We start from the raw sequence: 14733 nt of genomic DNA, 5'->3' as shown, positions 1-14733 counted from the left end.
TTTGGATATTAGTCCTTTGTCATATGTAGGATTGGTGAAGATCTTTCCCCAGTCTGTAGTCTATAAGTGTCCTTCACCTTACAGAAGCTTTTCAGTTCATGAGGTCCCATTTGTTAATTGTTTTTTAAAAGATTTATTTAATTATTTCATATACAGTGTTCTGTCTGGATGTATGCTTGCACACCAGAAGGAGATACCATTTCTCATTATTGATGGATTTCAGCCACAATGTGGTTGCTGGGAATTGAACTCAGGACCTCTGGAAGAGCAGCTAGAGCTCTTAATACCTGAGTCATCTCTCCAACCCCATTTATTAATTGTTAATTTTAGAGTCTGAGCTTTTGCCATTCTGTTCAGGAAATTGCCTCCTATACCAATGAGATCCAGGCTCCTCCCCACAGTTTTTCTAACATATTTAGTGTGTCTGGTTCTATGTTGAAATCCTTAATCCACTTGGACTTTAGCTTTATGCAGGTGATAAATATCGATCTTTTTGCATTTTCCTACATGTAGATATCCAGTTATACCAGTACAATTTGTTGATGACAATATTCTTCCCCATTGTATGGATTTGGCTTCTTTGTCAAAAATCAAGTGTCTATAGGTGTTTGGGTTTATTCCTGGGTTTTTGACTCGATTCCATTGTAGCACAGGGAGACTTATGGAAGAGTTGTGGAATAGGGGGACCTGGAGCTCCACAAGGAGACCAAGGGAGCCAACAAATCTGGGCAGGGGAGGCTGCTGCAGAGACTGAAACACCAACTAAGGATGAGACTTGATAGGCTGAAGTCAGATGATAGGGGAGGAAAGATTCCTTTTTCTGATGACTAGGGGAAGGGGGAGGGGGATGAGGGAAGGGCTACAATCAGGATCTAAAGTGAACAAATTAAAAATAAAATAAATAAAAGTAAAATAATGTAATATGATATAAAGTAAAATCTAATAATACCACAAGGATTGCATGCAATTCTCATTTTTTAACTGAAGTATATTCCCCTTGGACTACTCACTTTGCTTATTTTGTCTGGATTATTGCTGCCATTCCCAACCTATTTGCATCAGTATACATTGTAGGAGCTTCAGGAATTGGTGTTCCCTTTACAATATGTGGAAGAATCCAATTGTATATTTTCAGAAACAGCAGAGCCTTGCTTTTAGGACATTTTTTATTTTTATTTTTCCAAACAGGTACTACCAGCTTTTTGCCAATCTTCATTGATTACTCACAATGACATAATATCAGGATTAGTAAGAGGCACTACAATTTCAACCAGGCCTGCTCCTGGCAATTAATGTAGTCTTATTCTACATTTTATGATTAATTTAGAAACCTTTACTATGTATATCTTTAAAGTAAATAAAACTTTATGTTCAAAGAAAATTGATTCTATAATACTATCTTATATTTGCCTAATGTGCCCAGTGGAAAAATGATTTCAAGGTAAAATAATCAAAACACAATCACATTTAGGATCAATTCAATCCACATATACATCTTGAAATCTTTGTTCTACCAGAGTTAGCTCTTGCTGCTTAAGCTGTTAACCATCTTGAATGGTTTTTAATAAGGATTTCTCTTATATGTGTATATTTATTTATTTACTCACTTTACATCCTGATCATAGCCCCCTCCCTCCTCTCCTCCTCTCTTCCCTGTTCCACACTCCTTCCCTCTTCCCCATATGTCCCCTCTCCTACACAGAAAAGGAGACCCCCACCAACCCATCCTAGCATATCAAGTGACATTAAGTCTGTATGCATCCTCTTCTTTTATGGCTTGGCAATGCAGCCCAGCCAAGGAGAAGTGATCCAAAAGCAGGTAACATAATCCTATCAGAGATATCCCCTGCTTCCCTTACTAGTAGATCCACATGAAGCCTGAGCTACCTTTCTGCTACAACTTTGTAAAGGATCTATGGTCCTTGGTTGGTGCTTCAGTCTCCTGGCCTCTGGTAGTTGGTTCTGTTGGTCTACTTGTGAAGCTCCTGTCCCCTGCAATTCCTTCTATCCTTCCATCCAATCCTCTACAAGACTCACAGCACTCCACCCAATGTTTGACTGTGAGTCTCAGCATCTGTTTCAATTAACTGCTATGTGGCACCTCCCAGAGGACATCTATGCTAATCTCCCATTTATAAGCATAGCAGAGTATCACTAAGTGTCAGGGATTGGAGCTCTCCCATGGGGTGGGTCTCAGGTTGGGCCAGGCATTGGTTGGACATTCTCTCAACATCTGTTCTATTTTTATATCTGCACATCTTGTAGGCAGGGTAACTTTTAGATAAAAGTTTTTGTGGGTGGGTTGGTCTTCCCTTTCCTCTACTAAGAGTCCTGTCTAGTTAGAAGGTAGCCTCATCAGTCTCCACGACTCCTGCTACTAGGACTCTCAGCTAGAGTCACCCTATACTCCCAGGAGCCTAGCCTGTTATTTGTCTCCAGCTCATCACAGAGATGCTCCCACCCACAGTTTCTCTTATCTTTGGAAGCCCTCTACCTTCCACCCCTACTTTCCTCAAGACTGATCTTCACTCTCATTTTTCACCATGTTCCATCTTCTACCCTGTTCTCTCTCTTCAACTGCTTCTGCTGTCTATTCTACTTCCCCGTTCTGAGTGACCCATTGGTTGTATTACTCTATTCACTGCTCTTAAATCTGTTAAGCACCTTCCCTTGGATCCTTATTGTTACTTATCTTCTTTGGGTCTGTGAACTGTAGTATTATCTTGTAGTATATGGCTAAAATCCACTTATGAGTACATACCATATGTGTCTTTCTGAGTCTGGGTTGTGTCACTCAGGATGATTTTTTCTTTGTTCCATCCATTTGCCTGCAAATTTCATGGTGTCCCAATAGCTGAACAATATTCCATTGTGTAAATGAACTACAGTTTCTTTATCCATTTTTCAGTTGAACTTTTTAAGTGAGAATCTCCTTGTAACATTTGAAACAAATTATTTAACACATGAGTAGTTAATCCAATTCTAGGCTGCAGCCAATTAATATCTCCCATTAACTTTTGAAAATCATTATGTCTATGGGTCTGTACTTTTTGTGGTTGAATTTCTTAGTTGACTTATTTTATAACCAAAATAGTTTAGTAGAATCTCTTATCTTTCAGGATCAATCTGGAACCCCCAGAATAGCACACTTTTTGGTGTTTTCTTAAACATTGTCTCTAAAGTATCTGCATTATAATCAGACAATAAAATATCATCCATGTATTGACACATAATAGATTGAGGAAATTGCCTATGAATTATTTATAGCTGTTTTTGAATAAAATATTCACATAAAATTTGACTATTTATCATTCCCTGTGAAAGCACTTTTCAATGATATTATTTTACTGAATCACTGTTGTTACAAGTAGGTTTGAGAAAGCAAACTCTTTTCCATCATTCTCATGCAAAGGGGTTGTGAAAAGAAATCTTAAAAAATCAATTGCTAACATAGGCCATGACTTAGATGATAAAGAAGGTAAAGGAATTTCATATTTAAAGGAACCATTGGTTGTATTACTCTGTTCATTGTTCTTAAATCTGTTGATATTCTCCTTTTTCATAATTTCTTTTTTTTTTAAACAACACAGCATAATTCCATGGGCTAGCTGACTCCTCTTTATGTTGAGTCCCCATCTGCTCAACATACTAGCTGGTCAAATGCGTGTGAGTTTTTCTTAATTAAGGGCTGCTGCTCTAGCAGCACAGGCTTGTCAGTCAACTATATTAAGGAATGACTGTTGGCATTTCATCAGTGTGTTCCCCTGATATATTTGAAAACTCAATCCCTATGATATTCTCTGTTTGAACGATGGAAACAGCTTGTGATTGCTTTTTTATGACACATATCAATACCTTCTTCAGTTGCAGCTACAATTTTCCCCTAATTTAATCTATGGGATTGAAGGAATATTAATTTTAGTACTCCATTGTTATAAAATAGCTTTCCTTATAAATTTATGTGTATGTCAGCCACAATAGGTCTCAACTTCTCTGTTCAACATTCTGGTCACATCGTACACTTTGTTTTATTTAAGATAACTTACCAATTCATATAAAATGTGTGTAAAACTTCTGAAGTGGCCATTCTGGATTTCAGAATTTTGGGGAAATGATAGTCAGCTCTTCTATCCAACAAACCTTTTATATAAAAACCATTCACTTGCAATTTTAATTTTGGTCTCTGATCATTAGCAACTATTTTCCAGAACACATGTTTTTCAGTACTGCCAAATCCCCATATTTTCTAGTAGAGTGGCTTTGCCTTTAATGTAGGGAAAAAGTAACATCTGAGCAATTTTATCCCCTGTGTTTATTTGCACCCCCCTTCTCCCTCTCTCTTCATATTCCATTATTTAAATTCTTCCTTGAAATTCCCATGTATAATACCTGGATGCATAACTAATCCTTGGGAAGTTAATCTATTTTCTCCCCAGATCATTTCTACTGTCCCTGAAGGCAAAATGCTATAAACACCAATGATTATTTTGTATCATTTAATTTTAGGGGAAAGGACAATAGGTTTATCTGTGGCCAAATCTAAAGCCACACTGACTTCAATAGTGTGTATGAGAGCAGCAATACTTGGTTGTCATTTCTCTGCCTGCTTCTTACCTCCTAGTTGATCAGAGGGAAATGACTCAGTTATTGTTTGTTTGTTTTGTTTTGTTTTTGTTTTTTATTTTTTGTTTCTGATGCTGAGTCTCCAGCTAGTGGTCTCCTCAGGTCATTTCCTGACAGCAATGGCAAGAGATGACCTTGTATGCCCTCCCCGGCCTTGTACTCAGTCCAGTGAAGCCCTTTACCACTGTGTCTACAAACCTTGACAAGCATAGGTGTTCCCTAACTGCCAGAAATGTCTTGTTCACTTCTCAGAAATAGAAAAAAAGTACATTATTCTTTAGAATTAACACATCTGTGATTTTGACTTCCAATTTTAACATTACAATTTCTTTGTCAATTGCCAAATTCACTGCAATTAAAGCACTGGGTATTTTGATATGTCTCAGACCTCTCACTGTAGTTTGTTCTGTGATATTGGCAGGATGTTCATGAGAGCTCATATCAGTAGTGTCTCTTATTCACTCACCATTGGTGCTGCTTCTGACTTTAATGGTCTAATTTCTTTCTTACATTCAATATTCACATTCTAATATGCCAAGGTCTCTATCAAAAGCTGTCTGACTTCATGTCTGACACAGCTTTGTTTTTAGCTAAAACCAATCTCTGCAAGAAATCTGTGAATGCTTCTCTAGAACCTTCTATCATCTTAATAAATGAGGAGGATCTTTTCCCAGGCTTCTCAATCTTGTCCCAAGCTCTTAAAGCCACGATGCAACATTGTTCTATAATGGCATCATCAAATCAAATTTGTTCTTGTAAGGCAAAATACCTCCCTTCACCAAACATCTGATCTTGAACAATACTTATTCCCCTTGCCCTGTTGTGTTGTTATATATTTACAACTTCCTTCCCTCCCTGTGTTAAACATTGTAAGTGCTGACTAGCCTCAAGCACAGCTGTCATCAAGCCTTTCCAATCTTCTGGAATAATTCTATCTGTGTACCCCAGTTAATTAATATTTGTCTAACAAAAGGGGGGATTTATTCTGTAAGAAACAGCGGCCTCTTTAAAACACCTGAGATCTATCATTTCTACTGGATGAGATGTTATCTCATCACAACCATGGTCAGCACCATTAGGCATGTGTGACACAATTAGTGAGAAAACCAACAGTGACTGCTTAATACCAGGTCACTCCTCTGGCACATTTAGCTCAAGATTAACCCTTTCTGTGGAAACATTGTTTTTCTTTAACCATGTTTCCTGGCATGGTATCCTCCTCCTAGCTCTCTCCCCAAGCCAGGGTCTTTGGGCATGGTTTGCCTTCTATCATATTTTGCTTTCATCTTTCATCATGCTGGAAGCTCCCACTTTCAGTCACCAGGTCTGAATCCTTTTGTTCTCCTCTCTCTAGCACTGTTCACTCACTTCCCAAAGGCATGTATCTTCACTCATAATCTGTATAGTTGCAAAGCCAACTTTGCAACCCTTTCAAAAGTGAGAGAAGAGAGTGGTCCTTCTGGCTTTCCTATTTCATCCTTTGTTGTTGTTGTTTTGTTTTGTTTTGTTTTGTTTTTCAGACATACACTACCATGCACAGCAAGTAAAATTGTTTTTAAGAATTTGTTTGGTTAATTGCTCTGTCTGACAGTGATCAATAGTTGGGACACACACACACACACACACACACACACACAGTGACACTTAGGTTAGAGAAATATGGTAATTAGATTAAAAATGGCCCTATAAGCCTATAAGGAGTTGCACTATTTTAGGAGGTATGGCCTTGTTGGAGGAGGTGTATCACTGTGGGCTTTCTTTGGAATTTCAGATGGTCTAGTCAAGCCCAGTATGTCTCATTGTCTTCCTGCTGCCCCGAGATCCAGATGAAGAACTCTCAGCTTCTTCTCCAGAACCATTTCTGCCTCCACACCACCATACTTCTCATCATGACAATGGACTTATCTTCTGAAACTGTAAGTGAGACCCAAATAAATGTTTTATTTTATAAGAGTTGCCATGGCCATGGTATGTCTTGACAGCAATAAAACTGTAACTAAGACATAGAATAATTATTTTGTGCATTGGTTGGACACTTTTTTTCTGATCTCCTTGGTCTTAGAACAGCAATGTGAAGTCAGTATAAACTGACAATTTTGATTCTCCTTAAGTATTACTTTTATGGCTTCTAGTAGTTTACTTCACAGTAGAAACATAATCCAAGTTCCTTAGGACAGTGACTCTAGTATGGAGAAATGTCTCAGTTGCTAAAGGCTAGGCTCACAACCAAAAGTGTAAGATGGTTAAAACAGAGTTCCTGCATTTTTTAACTGGATGATGATATTGTTTTTGTAATACAGTGATGTATTAACTTGGGGGGGTGATCCTTTAACTATAGCTATACTATCAAGCTCCTATCAAGATTTAATGTTGGTGGTCAATAAAATATTAAACATTACCATCCTATAATATGACCCCTTTTCTATGGCGATACAACACACTGTTACATTCACCCTTTATGTGAAATCAGTGACAGATCAAAGTAAGAATATCAACAAAATCTAACTTAGTGGACCAGTGCATTTATTAGGATTAATTACAAGAGCATAGGTGAGGAGTTAGTTACAGAAGCAGGAATGTTTCAAAGGCAAGTACATCTTAGAAGGCTATCCCTGCATGAGTGAAAGCTTAAAAATACTGAAACACTGGTGGTCAATACACCAATTGCAGGCAGATTGTCAAGTGTTCATCTTCTTATGAATCCTTACTGCTGATATGTTGTTTGAGAGTAAAGAACCTTATATATTTAATAAGTTTTAAGGACTTCCTGAGACTTCTGGGTTGTTTGTTTGGTTTTGTTATTTTTTGAATTTTAAGTATTTTTCCCATTTAGAAATTTCTGAATCTTCATGCACCTCTTTTTAGAACAGCTTGTGTCTTAATGACACTTTTATTTAATTCATCCAGACTTTAGAAGTGATAGAATCCAAATGAGCATCCCTTCATAGTGGAATGTTTGGATTTTGAGGAAATTGCTATATCACAGCTCCTTCCACACGTCATTCATTATAAAATAAGTTCACACATTTGTTTTTTACTGGAACCCAGCTACATGCCAGTGGCTCTTTTTTGAAAACTGCCATTCTCTGCTACAGATGACATTGGCTTAGTTCCAAAACCCAGATGCTGTGTTTGTATTTTTTTTTCCTCCACTGAAGTTTTTGACAGGGGTCCAATGCATTTGTTTTCACCACTGAAATATACAACACAATATGTGTTGTTGGAACCTGTAGCCTGAGAAGCAGAACTCTTTTTGCAGCAGCAGCACGGAAAGATGAATCCAGGACCTCTTTCGTACCCAACCATATACGTATTGGTAGTGCTTATAGCAATATAGCAATCTGTGTTTGGCCAGAACAGTGCTCCTCAGTGGGACATCTGCTGTCTTTAAACTTTGGAGTCCTTAGCACTGAGCTTCTGTTAGTAGAAAGAGTACAAGGTTAAGCAATTTGATGTTTGTTTTGTAGCATGTGTTGATATTCCTATGGCAAATGGAACTCTGAATTATTTATCCAGAGTAGCACGGTTATTCATGTGAACTCTACAGAGCACATTTAGCAAAGCCATCCTCACAAAACTATCCCTTATTCACATTGATAAATCAGCATGATGCCATCATTAAAACAAATCCATGTGATATTCTGTGAAATGACATTTGAGCTATAATAAGACAGAAAAATAATTATTGTGATTAATTCAATATAAACACAGACTTTTCCTCCTTTCCTTTTTTGTGTTCTATCAGAAAAACCTCAAGTTATTGGTTGCATGTTATGTACTTCACATTATATTATTCTGCCTTCATGATGGCTTTGACTTGCTAGATTGTATAGTTGATCTTGAAGAAGTTTAAGTTGTTGTTTTATGGTCTGTTCAGTTTTGTCATGAAATAGAAATATTCAAGTAACATTCTTAAAGTTTCGGAGAGTGATACCCACTTTTATTTTTCCTCCATTTTCAAAGAAACAATATCATATCCAGTATTGACTACAGGGTCTTAAAACTTTTGACACTTCTATTCTTTTGGTCTTATAAAAATAGCTCCTGCCTCATTTCTCAGACATCTAATGTGAGATTACTAATATTTCTAAACGTGTCAACATAGGAAATGCATCCAGGGATTGTGTAAATGATTAGTGCTTGGGTTGAAGACTCTAGATAACGATGTCTAACTATAGCTTGGACATATCTCTTGTAGTGATTTGATTAAGAATGGCCCCCAGAAACATGTCTGTGAATGTTTAGCAGTAGGGAGTGGTACTATTGGGAGGTGTGGCTTTGGTGGAGGAAGTGTGTCACTGTGGAATTGTAGTTTGAGGTCTCATATACTTAAAAGAAGCCCAGTGTGGCAGTCTTCTGTTGCCTATGGATCAAGATATAGAGCTCTAGATCCTTCACTATCACCATACTTGCCTGCATGCTGCTGTGCTTCCTGCAGTGACAATATTGGACTAAACCTCTGAAAGTGTAAGCCAGCCCCAATTAAACATTTTCCTTTAGAAGAGTTGCCTTAGTCATGGTGCCTTCTCACAGCAATAGGAACCCTAACTAGGGCACCTCCTTTGAGGTCATATCAAAATTTGTGTTGTTATTTGTAAGCCACCTTCTCTGACCACCTTCCTACCGGAAACTCTGCCTTGCATTGGTAGTTTAAAATTAAAGCGCTCAACAGTGTCTGACTTTAGGCCTTTTCTCAATAACATATCTTTGATGCAAAGAGTCACTTTCCTAGGCCACACAACACAGTTCTCCAAATTGTCCCTTAATTTTCAGAACAATCATGGAGCATCTTGTATATCTACCCTGTGGGAAGAGCAGGGAAAATTTTTGTCTTCCCTAAACACACCAACTTAAGCACTTCACTCTTTCTGGGGCTGTATGCTTAACAGCCCCTCTTTCCCTAACTCTCCCCCAGGTGTCTAGAGCTCTTTAGGTTTGTCATACATGTACATAAGAATTGCAACCTCCTGAAAACACCCTTTGTCCCCACTACCTACGTCTCCCATGCTTTCTCTATCAAGGTGCCAAGACTTTGCCCTAAGTACCAACTCCTGTTTAGAATTGGAGAGACTACCTCTGGGTCCTGTGTACTTGCTTTGGTCACAGCTGGTACCTGGAGTCTAACAGAAGCCTCATTTGTGGATGCTAGTTCTTTGTTTTAGTTGTACTGCTTTCCACTTAGAGTCTTCAAACTAGTCAAACACACAGCCTTCAGGCCTCCCAGCATTCTTTTTAATGTGCCATCTTCATTCAGAAAACTTTGTCATTCTATTTTTGGATGACTGTTTTGCTCAGAGAAAGAAGCATGGCTAAACACACACTGTTTAGAGCTTTTGGGTGGACTTGGCCCCATTTCTCAGATATAGCCAATGACATGATGGCTGAGCAATGATGCCCTGTCAGTATAGTTCGTACTTCCATTTTTCTCTGCTGGAATGGGTTATTATGACATGCCCGGGGAAGAAGAAGGGAGGCCAGTGTTCAAATCTCAGTACTTCCAACCACCAGCTGTGTGAAACACTTAGCTGGTTATTTAGTTTCTATAAGACATCTTCCGTCTGCAAATTGAGATAATTCTCTAATGAGATTATTATAGAGATTAAATACAATACTGTGCATGTAATACTTGGCACAAGTGACTGTCATTTATCTCTTTTGAGCTTCAGTAACTTTATCTATAAAAGGGCAACCTAGAGTGCCCAGTGTGAACACATTTAAAAAAAATTTTTTAAACAGGGTTGGTTGGAGATGAGAAATGGATTAGTGGTTAAGAGCACTTGCTGCTCTTGTAAAGGACCCAGTGTTGGTTTCTAGCATCCGTAAAGTGACTTACAACAATCTGTAACATCAGTTACAGAGGAGCCAATACTCTCTCCTCACATTTGCAGGCACCAGTCACACATGTGTTACATATACATACTGTAAGAAAACACTCATATATATAAATAAAAAAAATAAAAAGTAAAATAAGTTAAATTAAAAAAAACAACTCCAGACTCTTTACATGTATAACTAAAAATATTTCAAGATTACAATTCACATATATCTCTGTTATTTTGAAAATGTTTTATCGATTCCTTATGAGTTTCGTATCATGCACTCTGTCCCACTCATCTTCCAGTTCCCTCATATCTCTTGCAAATTCCTCCCAAAGTAAAACACAGAAATAAAAAAACAAACAAAGAACCATCAAAAAAAGCAAAGCATTAAAAAGCATCTTATGTGGAAGCTATAGTATGTCTCAGTTTGTCCCACAGTACATCTCTCTGTCTTCCCCTGTCAATCTTCATTTGCATATCATCAGTGTGGCTCAAGATCTCTCCCTTCTTTTACACCATCAATATCTGGCCAGAATTCCTCTTGGTCACCCAGTTGCTGCCCTGTGTCATGGAAATTCTGCATCCCTGGATCAGCAGGACTGGCCCCTTCACATGTCCTAACCATTCACAGATGATATAGATTTTGTGTTGGGTCAACTCAGAGCCATAGATCTGGGCCTGGGTGGCAGGCAAGCTGGTCAGCATGCCAGATCACCCACATCTTCATCACCAGGACAATCTCTCTGGCACTTCTCAGCCTAGGCCACGCAATGCCACTATCTGCAGTAGGCAGGGTTAACTCTCCCATTCTCATACCCTCGGAGCTAGCTCACCTGCACCAATGCCTTCAGAGCCAGCTTCACTGTGCATCCCAGTCAAGATGTGGGCCCCTACTCTCTCAAGTGCTTCAGGCTGTGTGGGGCTAGGCCATCTCCCCTGCTCTCACACCCTAGGTTCTTACTGGTGCTTTCACCACCAGGGCCAGCTCCACTGTGCTGCCCACTTGAGGTGTAAGGCCCACTCTCCTGAGTGCTCTCCCACTCTCATGACTTTAGGGCCAGCTCGCCTGGCTACTGCAGTTGGTCAGGGGTGGAAGTAAAGGGAGTAGGAGTGCATCATCTTCACATTCATGCACCTCAAACCAGATAAGTCGTGGGGGTGGGGCCAGTTCACCTATGCCCCATCCACCAGGGACAGCTCTACTGTGCTTTCCTGATGAGGTATAGAGATTGCTCTCCCAAATATTACAGCCTGTGAGGGACAGGGCCACCTTACCTGCTTTTAGGATCTTGGAGTTAGCACTCCTGACTGTCTCAGGTAGTGAGGTGCTGAAGGAGAAAAGATCATCTCTTTCCAGCACAGGCCACATCAAAGCAGAGAAATGGTGAGGCCAGTTCTCCAATGCTGTGTCCCCAGGGCTGGCTCACTCACTCCCCTGGACCAAGGCCAGCACTATGGTGCTGCCCTGGTAAAGTGCAGAGCTCATTAGAGTGTTGTAGCAGGCAAGTGGGCAGGGACAGCTCACCTGCTCTCATGACACTGAGACCCATTGTCTCACCTACTACAGGTGTTGAGGGGTGGGAGGGCAGAAGGCACTCCCCTCCTTCACCACCTGAGGGCAGATAATGAGCTCCTGCTGTAGGCTGGGCACATGGCTGGTGGGCCATTGGGTGACATCCTCCATCTATGCTGCATGGCATGGCTGAAAGTGGGTGTCTATATCCCACCTATGCATCATGGTCCACAGATCTCTGTCTGTCTTCCTTCTGTCTCGCTGTGCTGCCTGAATTTAATTTGATTTGATTTTTATGAGTCCTAGGCATAAAACAGCTTTCTCCACCAAGCTGGGTATCAATCTAGGATGAACAAAGAACTGCCATCTGCTCTGCCCCTGACTGATATAAGAACAATACCACCAACGAGGTGTCCCTTTGCTAAGGGAATCTGATAATCTTTTAATGGCCATCTTTCTTCATGTTCTATTGCATAAGTCTTACAGTTGTTTTTCAATATGGCTATAAAATAAACAGCTATGGTTCCAGCTTAGAATTTAGATTTAAATTCACATTCTTGAAATCATACAATATATTTAAGAAAGAAAGAAAGATTTTTTTTAAGTGCCCAAATGTTGAAATTGGATATAAGGAACCACACTAGAAATAATTAAAAGACAAAATTCATAATAGTAATAATAATGATAGAGATGATAATGCTATTACTAATATTAATAATAAAATTAAAGAATTCAAAATATTGTGAGAAAAAGTTTCATTGTCTCACTTAAATAATAACTTACACACCAGCAGATAGAAAAAATGAGAGCATAGTTTATGTTTTTCTGGTTGTCCAAGAATACTTTAACCTAATTCTCCTGTGTGCTCCTAGGACTGCTAGTGAGGATCCAGGGGTTTATGTATTAATAAAATAATAAAATTCACATCGGTTTTTCAGATTCTAACAAACCTTTAAAGAAGAGCTTAAATGATTGCTTCTCATGTTTTGTTCAGCATAGAGAAAATAAAAAATATTTCTATAAGCTTTCTATGAAAGTAAGAATTATTCTGATTGCAAAACTTAATAGGAACATTGTATAAAAATTAAAGAACATTGAAGTCATTTCTAGTAATAATAACCTAATCACGCACACACACACACACACACACACACACACACACACACACACACACACAGCTTGTGTTACGGTTACCAAGGAAGTAAATAACTTTCAGAATAAAAAAATTAAATTCTGAGGAAAGAAATCAAGGAAGACTTTACAGATGAAATAGCCTCCAATGCTTATGGGTCAGGAGAACAAAACTTGTAAAATTACCATTTTACAAAAAGCAATCTATGGATTGAATGTACTTGTGACCAAATTCATGTGATTTCCCCTGCAGAAATATAAAAAGCCTATCTTAAGTTTACATAGAAACACAAAAACTCTTTATAAACAAAGCAACCCTTGGCAAAAAAGAACGATGCTTATTACAAACTATACAATAGAGCAATAGTAATAGAATGTCATGTAATTTTCAAAACAAAGGAAGAAACCAAACAAACAACAAACAAAACAAAACCAGAAATACTAGATGACCCACATATAAGTTCAAACAATACAACTTCCTGATTTTTAAAAAAGATGACAAAGTACCCATTGGAAAAAGAAAACAGCACTTTAATGAATCTTGCTGGATAAACTGCATATCTATGGCCACTTGTAGGCAGATTATGATAACTCCAACCAATATACATATGAATAATACCAAATATATTCACATATATATATATATGAATTATATATATATATGAATTAAGTTGTGTAGGGAGTATATTAGTAGAGTTTGTGGAAATTGGAGTGAGAAATGAGGGGGTGAATGTAATCAGAGACCATTGAACACCTATTAAATGTTCAAATAATAAATTAATAGCATGAACTTTATTTATTGTGTATTTATTTATTTGTTAAGCTGAGTTATATTCTTTAGGCCTAGAACATTTAAACACATTTAAGGTTTTATGTACATACATATATTATCTGATTAATTAACCATTACTTGTAAATGAGTTTTAGAGTTCCAATACCTCTTACCATAGTAAAAACATACATACATACGTGTATCAAAAATAACCTTAAATTTGATTCAATATGCAAAATTCTATATCAATATTTCAAAAATAACATTATTTCTATGATAATATTCTTAATTGATTTCTAATGAATTAAAACAAATATTTGAGAATGATATTTTTATAGTTGAAGAGCTGATTCAATAATCTATCTTTTTCTTCTATTATCTCTATATGTTTTCTATATGATAGTACTATATTCCCTTTTGTTTTTTATTATATTGTTTTTATTTTTCATTTTGCATCTAAATCCCCTCAGCCCCTCCCTACTCCCCTCCTATCCTCTTCCTCTTTTTTCCTCTCCTGTTCTTCTAAGAAAAGGGTCCACCTCCCCTCATGCCAACCTACCCCAGGACATCAAGTCAAAGAAGATGAAAAAATCTCCTTTTGAAGACAGCTTCATTAAAGGAACACTAGCCACTGGACAGAAATACCTCGTTTCTGTCTACAGACAATATGCTATCCAAAATGGCCAAGACTTGGATGCAGGCTGAATTGACTGCCAAGCTCTGCCATGATAGGGTAAGCAAGTTATTCATATTTCTTGCTTCAAAATCATGTCTGCCAGATATACTGGGTCAGAAAGGTGAAGATGATGCTCCAAATTTATGGGAGTGGTTGTGTGACTGGCTAGGCAGTAAACTGTCTCTTTCATCTCTTAGTT

At 38.1% G+C, this 14733-nt stretch overlaps 1 non-coding gene across 1 annotated transcript; it reads right to left on the bottom strand.

Moving 5' to 3' along the window:
• Nucleotides 1-12248: 12248 nt before the first annotated feature.
• Nucleotides 12249-12392, bottom strand: LOC127193465 (small nucleolar RNA SNORA48). The gene has a single exon (XR_007831119.1). It is a non-coding gene; the product is annotated as a small nucleolar RNA SNORA48 (small nucleolar RNA).
• Nucleotides 12393-14733: the final 2341 nt, after the last annotated feature.

Source organism: Acomys russatus, chromosome 8 (assembly GCF_903995435.1).
Source record: "Acomys russatus chromosome 8, mAcoRus1.1, whole genome shotgun sequence".
NCBI lineage: Eukaryota > Metazoa > Chordata > Mammalia > Rodentia > Muridae > Acomys > Acomys russatus.
The sequence above is the reverse complement of the archived record's forward strand: the minus strand, read 5'-3'. Positions and strand labels throughout refer to the sequence as shown.